The 18,326-nt window shown below is 40.9% G+C and overlaps 1 pseudogene; it reads right to left on the minus strand.

Annotated features, from left to right (window-relative positions):
- The window catches only part of LOC140512448 (protein ecdysoneless homolog pseudogene), a 23,561-nt pseudogene extending 6,910 nt beyond the window's left edge, over window positions 1-16,651 (minus strand).
- Window positions 16,652-18,326: the final 1,675 nt, after the last annotated feature.

The raw sequence follows: 18,326 nt of genomic DNA on the forward strand, positions 1-18,326 counted from the left end.
AAGTTACTAATAACTTTGGGGAGCAGAATGGATTCCAGCAGTGAAATCCATTTTTTTAATTCAGAGAGAATAGGACAGGGGTCCAGAGACTTGTATGATGATAGTCCTAGAACAAGAGCTCTACCAGGTCTGAGCAAGCTGGGAAAGCCTGCAGGGAAGGCTCAGGCAAGACTGGTCTAGACAAGTTCAGAAAGGCTTGCTGCTAGAAGTTTGATGCCTTTTAAAACTCTCAACAGGCTGTGAATTATATTGACAGAGGGGAACTCACACGGATAAAATCATTTTGAATATAGAAATATGCATGTGTGTGCATGGGATGTATTTGGGTTTGAACTTATGACATCATACATTGGGACACACCCACACATACACATTAAGGAAAATCCTTTCCAAAATGCAGACTGACTTTCCACACACTCCCCTCCCCCCTCCCCCCCACACAATTTAGAGAACTGTTGGATCACAAGTGACTTGGTTTGGGTCATACTTACAATATCAGAGTCAGTTTGAACCCATGTCTTCCAGACTCCAGGGCTGGTCTATCTGCTATACCACGCTGGTGTGTGTGTGTGTGTGTGTGTGTGTGTGTATGCATGCGTGTGCGTGTGTATCTCCTGTTAATATAATGTATAATGACTATTTTTTTCATTACCAAATATAATGGAACTTATAGCAAATAAATGAATACTCCTTTTGGGAAGGTGGGCAGTTAGAGCAACACATCATGGTGACTTGGGAAGACCTTCTAGAAGACTTTCTTCAGTGCCCCAAGGATCCTGTACTAGCCTCACCATATTTTTTTTTCCGAATGATGTTTGGCAGCTCATGAACAGTGTTGCATTTTTCTAATCTTTGAGTCTTACACAGGCCAAGCCCAGCACCATGAGCAGAGTAGGTGCTTCTTGGCAGGTGTTTATGGAATGCCCTCAGTGGCGACAAACCATCCACTTCCCAGAGGAGATGATTCATTTTGTTTTTGAATCTGCCAAACATCATTTGGGAAAAAATGGTCCTTAGAGGGTAGAGATGGTTTTCTTATTGTATCTCTCTGGCACAGCCCAGTGCCTGAATAAAAGAGAAGGATAAAACTTCCTGAGAACAGAGAAAGAGGGGCTGTTTCCATCACTGAGTAAATGAATGGATGAAAACTGTAAAAGTGTCATTTCTTTGATGTTCCACTAATTTGCTTATGATATCACCCCTCACAACTAAATCATGAGCTAAGTTAGAGATTATCTTGGTATATGGGGTGGGCCCAGTTTTTGCCTATTTTGTCTATTTTCCAGTTTTCCCAACAGTTGTTTTTTTTGTTTTTTTTTTTTTTTGTTAAGCAATTCTTGCCCTGAGAGCTAGAATCATTGGGTTTATCAAACACTAGTTACTGTGCTCATTTGTTTCTGTATAGTATGTGCCTAATCTATTCCATTGACCAAGCATTCTGTTGAACCAGCCCTATATTCCTGGTATAAGTAGAGTCTGTTTATAATGAACAATATTTGTGATTTATTATTGTAATCTCTTTGATAATATTGTATTTTTAAAAATTGTATCAATTTGTATAAAGGAAATTGGGCCATAGTTTTCTTTATCTAATTTAACTCTCCCTGGTTTAGCAATCAAGACCACATTTGTATCATAAAAGGAATTTAGTAGGACTCTTTCTTTATGTATTTTTTTCTAAACAGCTTATGGAGTATTAGTATTAATTGTTCTTTAAATGTTTGGTAGAATTCATTTCTAAATCCATATGTCCTTGAAGTTTTTTTTTTCTTTCCTTTAAAAAGCTCATTTACAGATTGTTCAATTTCTTTTTTCTAAGATATGGTTATTTAAATATAATATTTCCTGTTCTGTTATTCTAGAAAATGTATATTTTTGTAAACATTCATTCATTTCATTTAGATAGTCAGTTTTATTGGCATATAGTTCAACAAAGTAGTTCTTAGTAATAGTTTTTATTTAATCTTCATTCACTGTGAACTTTCCAGTTTTGATGTTGATAATTTTATTTTCATTTTTCTTTTTAAAAATCAAGTTAGTCAAAAAAAATCAACTTCGTCAAATGGTTTATCTTCTTTTAAACAACAATAATAACAAAAAAAAAACTAGGACCTAGTTTGATTTATGTTCATTTTTTCTTTTATTTTTAATTTTATCAATCTCTCCTTTGACTTTCAGGATTACATTTTGGTATTCAAAGGAGAAGTTTAATTTATTGTTTTTCTATGGAGTTTTAGCTGCATGCACAAAATTTATTCTGATATTTAAAGATTAATTTTCTTTAATTTTTGTGCCATTTTTTACTTAGCTATTTATTCCCTTTTCATAATTTTCTTATGCATGTCTCATTTTTCCCAATATTTACTCTATTACTCATATCTGAATTTTATTTTTTCCCTTTTTTACCTTTTTCTTTAGTCTTTCTAGGATTTCTTGTTGGGCTCGTGTCCAATTTTCATTTTCTTTGAATCTTTGTTTTTAAGTACTTTAAGTCATTGTCTTCTTCTGAGTTTATATCTTGAGCTTGCCTATCACCATTGTAGCTTTTCTACAGTCGACTTCTTTGTGTTAGTGTTTGCTCATTTTTCTAACCTATCTCTTGAATTTGGACTTTATGATGTGACCCTATTCTCTTCTGGGATTGGGGGCAGGGACTGATCTGAGCTTCTCTTCTTTATATCTTCCTACTGCTTTCACAACTCAGTCTAGGAGCCCATCAGGTTTTGGTGCTTCCTAAGTGGTATGATCTAAGTAAGGGCAGATTTGTTCACTGTCCTCTTGGTCTGTGCTCTACAAATTCTGAACCTGGTTTGGGTCTATTGACTTAGGTGTATTTGAGTTTCAGTAGAGTGATGCTTCCCTTAGCCACTCACCCTACTGGGAGGTTCTGCAGGTTCAGAGTAACTGAACTGCTGGTTCTTCCTTGGTTTTAGGTCTTTGACCCTGATTTATTTCACTACAGTCATGTGCAGGGCTAAAGGTTAAAACTCAGTCTCCCCTCATTCCACCTCACCCTGCCACCCTTGCTCCTGGGCTCAGAGCCACACAGTTATGGTTCTGAAAATTACTCCTTACCTAGGTAGATACTTGACTCACTAATAACTGCAATCAATCCTCTTCACATTGGAACTATGACCAGGAACTAAAAGGAGTGTATACCAGGAGCTAAAGCTGTCACATGGCTTCTGTTCCTTCTCCCACTATTTACAGGATCCTTGGATCTCTTTCTGTCAGGTGTTTAGTCCTCTTACCATCCTTGGGTTACTGTGTCACTGCTGCAGATGCAAAACCTGCTGTCAATTCTGCCTGTGGTGGTACTGCTGCTGCCATGTGCTCCTGGTCAGCTTTCACAGTATCCTCAGACCTCTCTGTCTGTCTTCCTAAGCTGACCTGTGCTGGAAAAATGAGTCACTGGGACTTTTCCTTGGATTTCCCATTCAAAATTCAGTTTGGCATATTTTCTAGCTTGTTAGAAGGGGAGGGGAGGTTTGGGAAAGCTATGAAAAATGTTGGATCTCATTCTGCAATTTGGTTGTGTGGCTGGATGCAAACTTCACTCTATTTTAATCAAAATGCCATTTTTCATTATCATTAATCCAGATGAAGTCTCCAACTGAAGTTGCAGCAGCAGCAGGAGAAGGAGCCATGTTCTGTCTCCAGACAAGTGTGATCAGTTTAGAAGCACCTCAAATGCCAAGGATACATGTGGGGAGAATGGCATCTTAACATTGATCTCTAAAGGAGGCTACTGAAGGCTGTATTTATAACACATATTTTGGCATTGGCTATCTTGGTCTCTTGAGAAGCTTTTCCCTCCTGGGACCTTCTAATGCCTGGGATATTTCCACAATTTTTTAAAAAAACCCATGTCTTCATGGCAAGTAAAATTTAGGGAAACTGGCCAGTGGTCTCTAATCATCACAATGGAACCATTCTGGAGCCAGTTCCTAGCTTCCAAGGAAAAAACTCAGAGTTTGCTGTTTGCAGCCAGTGTGAGTTAGGAACAGCTATGATGTTTTCCTATTAAGGGCTTCATGTGATGTACACAAGAGGTTAGGGCTTCTCTCATTTCTGAGCATTTGGCCAGGAAAGAATCTGATTCATCATTACAGAATATGGTCCCTTCTGTTGCCAGATGTGGCCAGAACCAGGACTGACACTCACAGTACAGCCTGACTTTAGCTGCTAAGTTTTGTGAGACATAATTTTACAGAATCATATAACTTTAGCCCAGCATCATTCCAAGTAGTAAACATCGAAAGTAGAATTGAACCCTGAATCTCTCATCCCCAAGGTAGTGTTCTTCTGACTGAATCATGACACAGAAGGGGTCATAATTTGTATTGGTGAAGGGATGTTCCATCCTGTGATATCCCAGAGCCTGTAAGTACTGAAAATGAGAGTTTGTAGCTGGTAGGGACCTTTACTTGTCCAGATTTTATGTAGGACAAAATGGGCTCAGCAAGGAGAAGAGACTTGTTCAAATATATACAGATCACTTACTTATAAGACAGAGTGCATTGGAACCTAAGACTTGGGCTCTGCATTGTATTCTCTACACTTGACAGTACCTTACCTTTCAGGGAGGTAACGTTGAAATTTGCCACTTCTGATTTTTAGGTGGAGGTAAATAATTGCAAGCACCTAACACTTGGGCTAGCATTACCCTTATTAAACAACATCTACCCACCTCACTCCCCCTCTTAGCAGAGAATCACACTAAGACTTTTGGGATACCCTGTTAATACTAAAACAAGAAGTCCTGTTTTGTTTAATACCTAACTATTAGGCTGCTCCTAATGGTAGCATACTTAGGTGTGAATTTGTGGGCACCCCCCACCTCAGACCCCCAAACCTCAAAACCATTCTCTGTGCAGGCAGGGGAAAGACATTCTGTAAGCCCTAAGCTCAGAAATAAATTGAGGAAGCAGAAATCCAAAACAAAGTGTTATGGAGGATAATGTGGTAATAAATCAGTTTCTCACAAGGCCAACTCAATTGTATACCCACGAAAAGTCATGGAGAATTCAAGATAAAATATCAATCTTAAATAAACTCCATCCTTTTGAGCTCCAATCAGTGGACTATCTCTTGGTGATGCCCAGTCCATCACCAGACCAGTTCCAACCAAGTCACAGCAACCTCCAGTGCAAATGTCAGTCAGCCTGGTTGGTCACAGCACTTCTGGTTTCTTAGACTAGAGAGCTTGCATACTAACAATAAGGCAGGTTTCATTCCTTGAGCACACTCTTAAGGGTGGAAAAAAGCACAGGAGGAAGCAAAAGGCAGCTAGCCTGGGACTAAAAAACCATAGAATTACCACCCCCCTCCTCCCACATCAATCAGGGTCCACTGGATGGTAAGCACCTCCCATGAACACTCAAAGCAAGCGGTTTCAGTCCCATCTGGACACTCTTTGTGGGCTTCTATTCATTCCTGTGTTCACAGTGGTACCTCTGCTGGAAGGCACCAACTCTATTTCCTGCCATTCCTGATCCTAGCACCTGAGCACTGATTGAGGAACATCCTATGACTTCATGTTATGTGGGATGAGGCACCTGCACCCAGGGGTTGTGCTGAGGAGACCAAAGAGGGAGGAGGAGAGTCAGGGTAAAGATTCCAGGGGCCAGTGACCATGAAGGCAGAAGAAGGAGCTGCAATGTCCGGAGAAAACCACAGGCAAGATGGTCAATGTCAGCCTGAGAATGACTTGTAGGCAGAGGAGGACAGATCTGGTGCTGACATTGCCTGGCAGCATTTCCTACGCCATAATAGCAAGGCTATCTGCGTGGAAACTTGAAATCCTTACAGGAGCAAGAGTCCTAGGGAAGACTCCCTCCTCCCCCCATAAATGAGGGGAAAAGGAAGAAGGTTGCTTGTGTAAATGCTTCCCAGATATTTAAACTGCCAGGTGGTACAGTGGACAGAGCCCTGGGTCTGAAGTCAGGAAGAGCTAAGTTCAGATCTAGCCTCAGAAGTATACTGATTGGGAGACCTTGGCCAAGTCATTTAGCCTTGGTCTCAGTTTTCGTAACTATAAAATAGAAACAAAATAATAATAGCACCTACTTTCCCACACACTCATGAGGATCAAGTGATGTAATATGAAGCACTTAGCACAGTGTCAGGCACAGAGCAGGCACCATAGAAGCTAGCTATTACTATATCACATTTATACATAGTATTATTTTGTGTCCTTATTTTACTTTATTTTATTTTACCATTTATTTCAGTTCTAATTAAATATTTTGCTATTTTGTTTGTCATTTGCCTAAATTTTGCTAGCATGGTGAGCTGCTGAATGTTTGTCTCTGAGTAAATTTAGAAGTTCCTATGTCCAAAGAGCTATAAAACTGCGTGTACCCTTTGATCCAGCAATACCACTTCTAGGTCTATATCCCAAAAAAAGATCAAAGGAAAAGGAAAAAAGACACACACAAAAGTATTTTTAGCAGCTTTTTTTGTGGTGGCCAAGAATTGGAAATTGAGGAGAATGACTGAACAAAGACAACCAGTCTGTTGATGGATTGGGCATCACCAAAAGATAGTTCACTGATTGGTGTATGAATGCAATGGAATACTTCTGTTCCACAAGAAATGGTGAGCAGGTGGATTTCAGAAAAACTTGGAAAGACTTTCATGAACTAATGCTGAGTGAAGTGAGCAGAACCAGGACAACATTGTATACAATACTAACAACATTGTGTGATGATCAACTGTGATTGACAGTTCTTCTCAGCAAAGCAATGATCTAAGACAATTCCAAAAGACTCATAGTGGAAAATGCTACTCGCATGCAGAGAATGAACTATGGTGTCTGAATGCAGATCGATGCATACAATTTTCTCTTTTTCATGATTTTCTCCTTTTGTTCTGATTTTTCTTTCACAACATGACTAATGTGGAAATATGGTTATTATGTACATGTACAGCCTATATCCAATTGCATGCTATCTTGGGGATGGGCGAGGAGAGGGAGAGGAGGAAAATTTAAAAGTCAAAATCTTATAAAAGGAATGTTGAAAACTAAAAATAAATAAATATTGTTTTAAAAAATTAGAAGTTCCTAATTTTATATGTGTTTGAGCAAATGGAGTAGAGAAGCAAATTATCATCCCTCAATATTTCTGTATTAAATAGCAATTGATGTGAATCCATATATGAGTGGCAAATGGGCCCTAATTTACTTTATTTTTCCCTCCTTCCAGGGAAGGAATGTGCCTGTTTTCAACACTGTTCTCTCTCAACAACCAGGATAGAGTAGATGCACTTAATGTACTAAGTGCACGGAGTAGGCACTTGATTCATGCTTATGGAATTTTAGAACCAGTTGATATTGATCTTGGAGACATAAAGGGACTAAATGAATAGGAAGACCAAACTTACGTTTTCATTTTCTGGTATCACCATTAGGGAGGCAGCAGTGTGAAGGCTGACAAAAACTACCTCGTAGCTAAGCAACAACCAAGCTCCCAAACCCAACTCAATTGGGAAATCACATCTGAAATACTATGGTGGACAGAAGGGGGAGGGGAGAGGAGAGAAGAGAGAGAAAGACAAGATGAGGCAGGACCACAGTCCCATGGAGTTCACAGACTAAGAGGAGGGTGACACCAACAGTAGATGATGTTTGGTACTAAGTACACTGAGAGAGGTTCAAACCCAAGCTTTCCATGAAGCCTGAGTTTGAAAGTGACAAACTGTCTACTGCCTGAGCTCTAGGAGAGATGCATCCAGAGAATCTCATCCCCAACGGGGCTGCAGAGGGAAGCCAGATCATGACCTTAGTTCATAGATTCCCCTAAAATCTGCCCTAGATTAAAAACCTCCAAACTACACAGTCATTTTGAGGGGCTCTGATTTAGAGAAATGATCAAACCAATGACTCTAGAAATCCTGGCCCTCCCTATAGATCAGGAGGTGCCACCAGGGCAGGGCTGCACATCTCAGTCTTCAATGTGGAGATGTTAGAGAGTTAGGCTTTGGGGCTCTCATGTTAGCCCCAAAGTCCAAGATCTCTGAGCTGCCAACTTCCACCTACTCTTACTCTGTACCAAGCATGAAAGGTTTTGACTTCCTGTGAGTTGCAGGCGTGGGGGGAGTGTGGCAGCAGGGTGTGTTGATAAATGTTTAACCACAGCTCTGGGGATCATACTTTGAAGTTTAACTGCATTATTAACATCTTATGTACAGGAAAAAACAAAACAGTAAATCAATTCCTTATTTGAAGGAGTTATTGGTTTCTCAGATATACCTGCTCACATGGAAAATTTAACAATTCACTCCTGTGAGTGGATTTGAACTAGGTCTAACACACTTCTAGGTGAACATAGATTCAGCAACTGGTACCGTCAGAAAGGATTCTCTTTTCCCCGAAGGTAACAGATGTTTAGGTGTTTGGGCAAAAATGTGTAATTTCATCAGTATAGAGATCTCCTGGTGAACAATTCACTCTATCCATGCAGCTGTACCTTCAGCTTAGAACTGAATGGATATCTTTTATTGCTTTCCTGGAACCATACATCCTGGAGGGGTCAGCAGAATAACTTAAGCCAGTCCACCTGACTTAGAGTCTGACCCTCTATCCACCAACCTGCACTGTCTGTTTCTCTTTGGAGTATCCCTTTAGCCCTAAAGACATAGTTGTTGTCCTGTTTCCAACATCACTGTGGTCCAGAGCCTGGGGCTGGGGCTTGACCCTGACCAGCTTGTGTCAGAGACTTCTCAGTCACTCCTTTCTGGCTCCTCCCCCACCAAGCATTTCCTTTACAAACATCAGAATCTGGTGAAGTCTAAGTCTACATATCACAAGAGAAAAGGCCCTCCGTTCCCATGTGAGCACGAAAACCAGCAAGATTGAATCCAAAGTAGCTTTTAAAAAAAAACTCAATCAAATAATACAGAGGTCTTGCCCCTGTGCTGGCCTGTGAACAATTAACTGAAGTTTCTTTCCCTCTCTTTGGGCGCTGCTTGTCCACCAGGCACCTACAAGCAGCTAGAATTAAACTACCCTGACAGGCCAGCTGTCTGAGCCCCACTTCCCACAAAGACTGACAGAGGCCTCCAAGTTTCTGGTGCTCCTTGGGGGTTAAAACCTCCCCCTTTGGAGACAGCCGTCAGATTTGCTCAAACAAGCCTAAGTTCTCTTCTCACACAGTCTTTACTATTCATAGCAGTAAAGGCTAAAGTCACACTTCTCTCCTCTCCATCACAGTTCTTTCCTTTATTTTTCCTCAGCTTAAGGTTCTGTGGGTTCCCCTTCTGCCTTCCTCCAAGGACTTTGAAGTGTTCTGTCTTTGCTTTCATCCCTGGGCTCCCATGGTTCCCTGGAGTAGCCACAAGAGTTAAAAGGCTTTCAGCCAGAAATGGAGGGTGCAGGTTCACTCCTTTTTTCCTCTGTCTTTTTATATTCATTCATCTCTGCACTGGGGCTCTGCAGCCCTCCTTTTAAGGGTCAAGTCCAAGGACATAATTCAGATACATGACAAGCTATACCCTCAAGGTCTTAGTAATCATTTTGATGGTTTTGTTTCATTACCGCCGTAAACTTCTCCTGCTACAAACTCCAACATCAATACACTTCACCATCCTATCTAATCTAGTACAACAAATGTTCATTCAGCACCTGTTACATGTGAAACATGATGCTAGGCACCAGGGATATCAAGGCAATAGAAAAAACAGTCTTGACATTGGAGATTCTTTGGGGGGTGGAGGACAAGATGGGGATATACATGTAAACTGATTGGTATATCCATGACAATGGGAGGAGGGAGAGGATGCTAATCACTCAGAGCATGAGTCAAGACTGCATAGGAGGAGGCACATGGACTGAGATGGAAGGGAAGCCAAGGATCCTAAGAGGTTAAAGTGAGGATGTATAACTTCCAGTACGTGGGAGTCAACCTGTGCAAAGACGCAGATACATGAGACAGAATGCCAAGTGTAAGGAAGACTTGACAGGCCAGTAGGTCTGGAATGTAGAGAGGAAGGAAGGAAGGAAGGAAGGAAGGAAGGAAGGAAGGAAGGAAGGAAGGAAGGAAGGAAGGAAGGAAGGAAGGAAGGAAGGAAGGAAAGAAGGAAGGAAGGAAGGAAAGGATGGATAGAGGAACAGAGGAAGGAAGGAAAGAAGGAAAGGATGAAATATGGAGGGGGGAAGATCTATCCAGTATTTTCCATGTACCAAGCACTAAGAAGAAGCACTGAGGATACAAACACAAGCCAAAGTAGTCCCTGTCCTTAGGGTTAGGCTTGAGGACCTTACATTCTAATGGGGGATATCAACACGGCAAAGGGAACTGAAAAGTGAGGAGTGTGGGCCAAAGGTGCTGAGTGAGGGACGCCATTTTGAAATTCAGAAAGTCAGGAACAGAGTTAAGAAGAGAATTAAGAAAGTCTAGCTTGGTCCCTTAACAAAATGGAGGCTTAAGAAGGGAGAAATGTCATTTGTGACACATAATAATTGCTTAATAGATAATTGTTGGCTTATTGTCCTACGAGCATCCTGGAGCCAAGCTGAGGAATTTTTCTTTTATCCTAGAAGCCAAAGGGAATCACTCAGTATTCTTGAGAGTGAGCAGTGTGGTTTACTTTGCAGGTTCATGAAGACTGGGTTGGATAAGGCAGCTCGAGAGAAATTTGACCTATTTAATGATGGAAGATTTCCACCCCACTCTATCCCATGACCTCTAGAACACAATCCTACTGGCTGTAGATCAGCAGACATGAGATAAGTTCATCTACCATACTCCTCTTCATTCACAAAGCCTGAAAGCGCCAGTTGTTAACTTACAATAGGTAGTAAAAGCTGGAGGCATGACAATAAACTATCAATTTTCAAATAGAATGTTACCCCTCATTTCAGGGAAAGGAAATTGTTTTTTAGCACATCACAAAACCTAATCTCAGTAGCTGCTGTCCTTGGTCCTAACTTGCTGCTGTCTTTTGGGGTACATTTGATCAATTTTTATCTACTAAATATTTATAATTTGTTTTATATTCTTTTTAATTTGTTTTAAATTTTTTCCATCCCTCCATGACTCCTTCACCAATAGAGAAGGCAAGCAATATGATGTCAATCATAGATGTGAAATCATGCACAACATATTTCCATATCGCCTATGTTGCCCAAAAAAAGCAAGAAAAATAAAGAAGTTGAAAAAGACATTATACTTCAATTTGCACTCAGAGTCCAACTGCTCTCTCTGTGATGGCACTTTTCATTATGAGTCATTTGGAATTGCCTTGGACCATTCTCTTGATCAGAGTATCTGTTGATCAGCCTTATAACAGTACTGTTACTATCTACAATGATCTCCTGGTTCTGCTCATTTCACTCTACATTAATTTATGTAAGTCTTCTCAGGTTTTTCTGAAACCATTCCCCTCGTTATTTCTTATACTATAATAGCATTCCATCACAATCATATACCATAACTTCTTTTTCCATCCCCCCAATTGATAACATTGCTTGAATTTCCAGTTCTTTGCCATCACAGAAAGAGCTGCCATAAATATTTTTGTACATTTAAGTCTTTTTTTTTTAATTTTATCTCTTCGGAATACTCAGCTTAGTAGTTATATTGCAGGATCAAAGCACATAAACAGTTTTATAGCTTTTGGGGCATAGTTTCAAATTGTTTTCCAGAATGATTGGACCAGTTCACAGTTCCATCAACAATGCATCTGTGTCCCTACTTTAATGCATCCTCTCCTGAATTTGTCATTTTCCTTTTCTGTTAGCCAATCTTATATGTGTGAAATGGTACCTCAGAGTTATTTTAGTTTGCATATCTCTAATTAATGAGGATTTAGAACATTTTTTTCATAAGATTACAGATAGCTTTTATTTTTTCTTCTGAAAACTGTTCATTTCCTTTATCATTGGGGAATGACTCTTTCTTTTTTTGCAAATTTGATTCACTTCTGTATATATTTGAGAATGAGGCCTTCATAAGAGAACATTGCTATAAAATTATTACCCAGTTTCCTTTTCTCCATTTGGCTCCATTGGTTTTGTTTGTACAAAACCTTTTTAATTTCATGTAATCAAAATTATCCATTAGCCTTCCTGTGATCCTCTCTCTTTGTTTGGTCACAAGCTTTTCCCTTATCCATAAAGCTGACAGATAAAATTTTCCATGCTCCCATACCTTATTTATGATGTAACCTTTCATATCAAATTTTTTTAAAATCTTGTATGCAGTGTGAGGCCTATGTCAAACTGGGTTTCCATATTTCCCAGCAATTTTTGTTAAGTGGTGAATTTTTACCACAAAAGCTTGCATCTTTGGGTTTACTATGGTCATTTCTAACTGTATATTGGGCACATAATCTAATCCACTGATCCATCAATTTCTGATTTTCTAGACTGATAAATCAGGGTTTTTGTGACTTAAAAATTGCCAAGTAAATGAAGAGGAGGTTTGAAAATAATGAAATATTTATCACCCAAATACCCCACACTGAAACCAGTAATCCCTGTGACTCCAAAGTCAAGTGGTATGTGAGGCATAAATGTGTCCTTTGAAACATGTCTCAAAACCCCTAACACAGGCCAGATATGAGCTGGGAGAATGTGTATGTCTGTGCAACTTGAAATGGCATAAAGGTCAGTGGGTACCAGGAGATGTTTCAAAATGCATCCCTAGTGTACGTGAGGAAAAATGAAAATCTGTATGAGCTCTCCAGCTAGGGTATGTATTCATGGGGGCTAGTTCCTCCAAAAACATCACTTCTTGTATCCTTGGCAGAGATCATTCCACCTTCGTTGAGAAATTTGAAGAATGATGACGTTTAATGTCAGTTTTCTCTAGGCTCAAGTCTCTTCTGATGACCAGACAAGAGTGCCTTGTCTCTGAAGCTCTGTCCTCTAGATTCAGAAGATACCTGCAGAAAGATGGGCTAAGATACACCTCTCATCTTACCAAATGGAGCTAATGCTACAGAGGGATCAGTTTGAATGAGAAAGCTGTCATTGAAAACACAAATAATGGAAACAAAATAAACCCACACAAATGTCAGCATTTCTACGTATTTAACAATACCCAGCAGGAAGAGATAGAGAAATCCCACTGAAAAGAACTGCAGACAATATGACACTTGGGAGTCTACCTGCCAAGACAAGCCCAGGAACTATATGAACACAGTTACAGAACGCTTTTCACACAAATAAAGACAGATCTAAACAAATGGAGAAATATGAATTTCTCATGGGTAGGCTGAAATATAAGAAAATTGATACTACCTAAATGAATCTTCTTATTCTGTTCCATACCAGTCAAACTATCAAAGAATTATTTCGTATACCTAGAAAAAATAACAAAATTCATCTGTAGAAACAAAACTTCAAGAATATCAAGGAAATTAGTGAAAAGGGGAAGGAAGGTAGCCAAGCAATTCCTGATTCCAAACCATATTATAAAGCAGTAAATATCAAAACAATCTGGAAATTGTTGGAAATAGTGGGATAGATTAGTTCTAGAATACAGTAGTAGATGACAATAGTAATTTAGTGTTTGATAAGTCCAAGGATTTCTCTCCCCGCCTGTCTCTCTCTGCCTCCCTCTCTCTCTCTCTGTGTCTGTGTGTATATCTCTGTTTCTCTGTCTCTGTGTCTCTGCCTTTCTCTGTCTTTTTCTGTCTCTCCCTCTGTGTATCTCTCCCTTCCCTTCCCTTCCTCCTTCTCTCCATCCCTTACATACTCTCAATAGACAACATATTGACCTACTGCTGTCTTTTGTCCTATACTAGGTACCCCAGTACCCTGATAATCACCTCTGTGGTCCCCCTTCTTCTCCCTGGAAGTCTCTCCTAGCTTCCTGATACACATTTATTAAGCTTGATCTCTTATACCAAAATCCTGCCTTAGGATGGAGTGTGTGTCTCTGAGCTGTGTTATATAGAGAAGACCCTGAAGAAATCTGCATTTTGCTCCCAGCTAGATACATACATACATACATACACACAAATATATATATATATACACCTACATACATGTATAGGGGTGTGTCTGTATACATGCATAAAGTTGTCTAATTAGAGGCCTCCTGGACATATGTGACCCAATTTGAACCAGATGAAAATGGAACTATGAGATGTCTAAGAAAATAAATAGTAAAATACAACATAGATACTGTTAATTTGTGGTTTTCTGGATTAATATGTAGACTGCAGGGATTCATTTCTATTTGAGTTTGACACCATTGGCCTTCACCATGCTACTCAAGGGATCCATGAAATGGACAAAAAACCTGGTTAAGAACCTCTGGTCTAAAGATTTGGTGGACTAACTGGTGGCTAGTGCTATACTCTGAAGTCAAGAAGACCTGGCTTCAAACCTTGCCTTTGATACTTGGATAACTCAATTAACTAATAGGAGCTTTTGTTTCATTATCTATAAAAAAGGCAAAATTTGAATACTGACTTCATAGAGTTAGTGTGACCTTGGACCAGTCTCATAACTCCACTGAACCTCAAAGTTCTTCTTCTGTAACAGAGATCATAATATTTCTAGTACTGACCTTTCAGTGTTGTTCTGAGGCCCAAGTAAGATCAATACACAAAGCACTTTCCAAACTTTGACCCATGATGTAAATGACAGTTATTATCTATGAAGTCATAGAGGAAGTTAGATATTACCTGCAGTTCCTTGTAATGATGAGTTGTTTCACCTTGATTTTGTGTCCCCGATGCTTGCCTCATCATAGGTTCTTAATAAGTGAAAATATGTTGGCGGATTAATCATCTGGTTGATCCTATGAAAGACTGACTTTTCTTTGCAACAATAATATTTCATAAGTGCCCTGGTCTGGGTCATGTAGCCAGATTCCAGATAGATGGACTCTCTGATTTATGGACTCTCCTTTGTGCAGGAGGACACACAGGTGACCAGGAGACCAATGGCTCTAGGGAGAAGACAATTATCAGGGGATCTGGACAGAGATAAATGCCATCAGCCCCATTGTTGCCTGGGTCTGCCTTTGTGCCCCATTCAGGGGAGATGGAGTTGAGAGCACAAAATCTCCTACCACTGACAAAGCTGAAGCATAGTTGTCAAAGGCAGAAGCAATGCTAGCCTTCAGCACACAGCCAAAGGAATCTGCACCCTCCCACATACATATGCACACACAGTGGTTAACGGGATGGCTTCTAGTTTGGATCTGGCAGAATCCTAGTGCTATTGGAAGAAAAGGGAGCAGAAAGAGAAGCTGGGTAGCTAGTTTGGGGATGAAGATCCTGTGGGATGGGTGTCTGCCAATCACCAAAGATTAATTACATACCTCTTAGGTGCTCACCTTCCTTCTAGACAATCCAAAGATGAAGAACCTTTGACCGCAAAGAACTTACTCTGTTCTGCTAGAGGAGAGAAAAGGTCCACATCAAATAATGGACAAAACAGATACGAGGTGATGGGGGTAGGAGCATTAGAGGCATTACGAGAGTAATGCCCAGTCATCATACTTGGTACTTAGCTGGAAGCTGAGGACACAGACCTAAGTCAGGCATGGAGGTTCAGCTGAAGAGGACAGAGGACAAAGCTCTGAGAGATGCCTGCAGTCTGTGGACAAGGAGGTTAAGGGCAGGCACACACGGAGGCAGAGAAAGAAGGAGAGGGTGAGATAAGGAGCAGACAGAGATTGCATCTTGATTGAGGCTCCTCCAAGAGGCTTGTGTAACCATGGGGAAGTTACTTACCTTCTCTGAACCTCAGTTTTCTTACCTGTGAAATGGACAGAATAAAGAATTACCTTCTTCACAGGGGTGTTGTTAGGATTATGTTGAGAGAGAATATTTCAAAGGCTTTGCAAATCTCAAAGTGCCAGAGGAAAAATGTCAACACCTTTTTTTTTAATCACAAAATGTTGGGCACAGCAATGTGCTCCTGCTTATCCACTGCCAGCCCAAACAACACGGAGGCCAATCAGCAAGCATTTATTAAACACGTCCTGTGTGCCAGAAAGGTACTCTGCTGGGGATGTGAAGACAAAAGAACTGAGTCTGGCTGGAATCCCCTCTAGGCTCCTGGAGAGGCTTAGGTGCGGACAGCATCGTCACCCATCTTTGTCGCTGTTCTGGGTCCAGATATATCAATCTCCATGTGCTCAACATTCTAAGCTCCCGGCTGCCTACTCCCATCCAAGGATACCTCTAGTGTTTGGGATTTATCTGCCAAACCCCATATGGTTTGGAACCTGGTCACCTTAGCAATCACTTTCCTCTCTGCTCGGTGTCAATTAACAAAGAATGACATATAATGGAGTGTCCTAGCTGACGAACCCCAGACTGGGATTTCTGAATCTGTGCTCGAATCTTTCTCCTCCCAGCCCCCACCGTGCCCATGGGGCAGGTGCCCATCACCAAGCACCACTGAAGATAATGACAGATTAATTCAAATAATGCTCATATTCTGTACTTCCTCTTCTCCAAATCACTTCAGAGGCTTCCAGTTTCCTGTTCTGGGGATGGAGAATAGACCTACAATGTCATAGATCTAGAGGATTACTGGTAATAGGAAATACCACTTACCAATGCCAGTCAGAACTGTCTTTGCAATTTAAAGCTTAGACATTTACCTAGAACTCCAAGGAGACTTACCCAAGGTCACTGTGTGATATCTCTCTGCTTCTGCCAGGCTTCCCAGGTCCTCCATGGTTTAACTACATTCCACCTCTCCAATTTTATTTTCTTGTTCTAGCAAAATAAACTCCTTTTATTAGGTCAGAGCTCTCAAAATACCCATAGGGTGACAGAGAGAAGGCTCATCCCAGTCACAGTATCAGAATCAAGGGAATTCCAAAGTCCTCTTCAGCATTAAACCTTAAACCCTACAGCCCTAGCTTGGCATGTTTCTACACTTATCCAGGAAGACCTGTAAATGACATTATCGCAGGCTGTACTGGCCAGGAGAGCTGAGGCCCCACCACGGTGACAGTGCCAAGCACATAAGACACATAGGGAAGGGGCATGTGAAGACACATCTTCCCCACAGCCTCCTGTGTGTGACAGTCAGTGCAGAACAGAGACAGAAAAATGCCCACAGAGGACACTTCTCTGGACACCTAGACCTTGTGCCCACACCCCCCTCAGGTCCGGCTGGTTCATCTGCTCTGAGCTTCTCTCCAAATCAGCCTGGAGGCACCTGGCCTGTGGCTGCCCCCAAAACCACACATTTAGAGTCAGAACTCTGGTTCAGAGTTCTGCCTCTGCTTTTTCTGCCTGAGTGACCCTGTAGAAGTCTTTGGACCTCAGTTTCCCATTTTGTAAAATACTCCTAAGGTCCTTTCTAGCCTTGAAGGTGCTATGAAGCAATCGACTTCCTCCTTAAAGAGGCCACTACTGGCCTTGGCACACAGTGTAATTACCTGATTGCCTTTTCCTGGATCCTGTCAGGTCCCCACTTCTCTGTGAACCTTCTCTAATTACTCTGATAACAACATCTGCTTCACTTCCAGTCAAACGGCTTTCCTCCCACCCTACTCCTGTTCATCCTTCAAAGCCCATCTCTCATCCACCCTCCTCCAGAGAGTCCTCCCTTGCCACTCCAATGTTCATGGACTTCCCATAGTATTCCAGCACAAACTGCTCTGCTGGGCTTTTATAATATTTGTGGAGTTGTAGGAAGAGCACCTTGTGAGCAGGAAGAGGGTCCTCATACCCCATCGAGCTATTCATAACCAGCGTGACCAGGGCTTAGACAAATTTTCTCTGGGTCTCAATTTTCCCATCAGTGAAATAAGGATAAATTATATCTGCCCTGTCTAAATAAGGCTGTGGAAAGATTAAATGACAGAAACCAACAAAAGGCTTTGGAATCCATAAACACAATGGCATCATCATCTTCATCATAGTCATCATACTCACCATCCTCATCCTCAGCACGATTCTGAAATGGGAGATTACTGGCCTCAGATCATCCCGTTCTCCAAGCTCCCGTACCACTCTGTCTTGGACTAGAAAATAAGCACCTCAGTGACCTAATACTGATAATAATTAAAATAATTACTGTAATTATTATTATTTAGCACATCTATAGCTCCATACATTTCTTAAGCCTTTTTACCCATATTCCCTCATTTTATACAAACTTCACAGTGATAGTCTGATTCTCATAGAGGTTATCACCTCCATTTTGCAGATGAAAAAATAAATTCAGAGTGTTCAGTGTCCAGCCTGGGACACACAAGCAGGCAGTATTGGAGGCAATGTGGGCACCTGGGCGCTGGGCTACTCCAGGTCCGCATTCCTTGAGGGCAGCATTCCATGCATTTGGCAAAGCATCATTGACTTTGTCCACTGTGAAAGAATTCCACACTTTCTTCCCTCTT

This window comes from Notamacropus eugenii, chromosome 6 (genome assembly GCF_028372415.1).
Source record: "Notamacropus eugenii isolate mMacEug1 chromosome 6, mMacEug1.pri_v2, whole genome shotgun sequence".
Classification (NCBI taxonomy): domain Eukaryota; kingdom Metazoa; phylum Chordata; class Mammalia; order Diprotodontia; family Macropodidae; genus Notamacropus; species Notamacropus eugenii.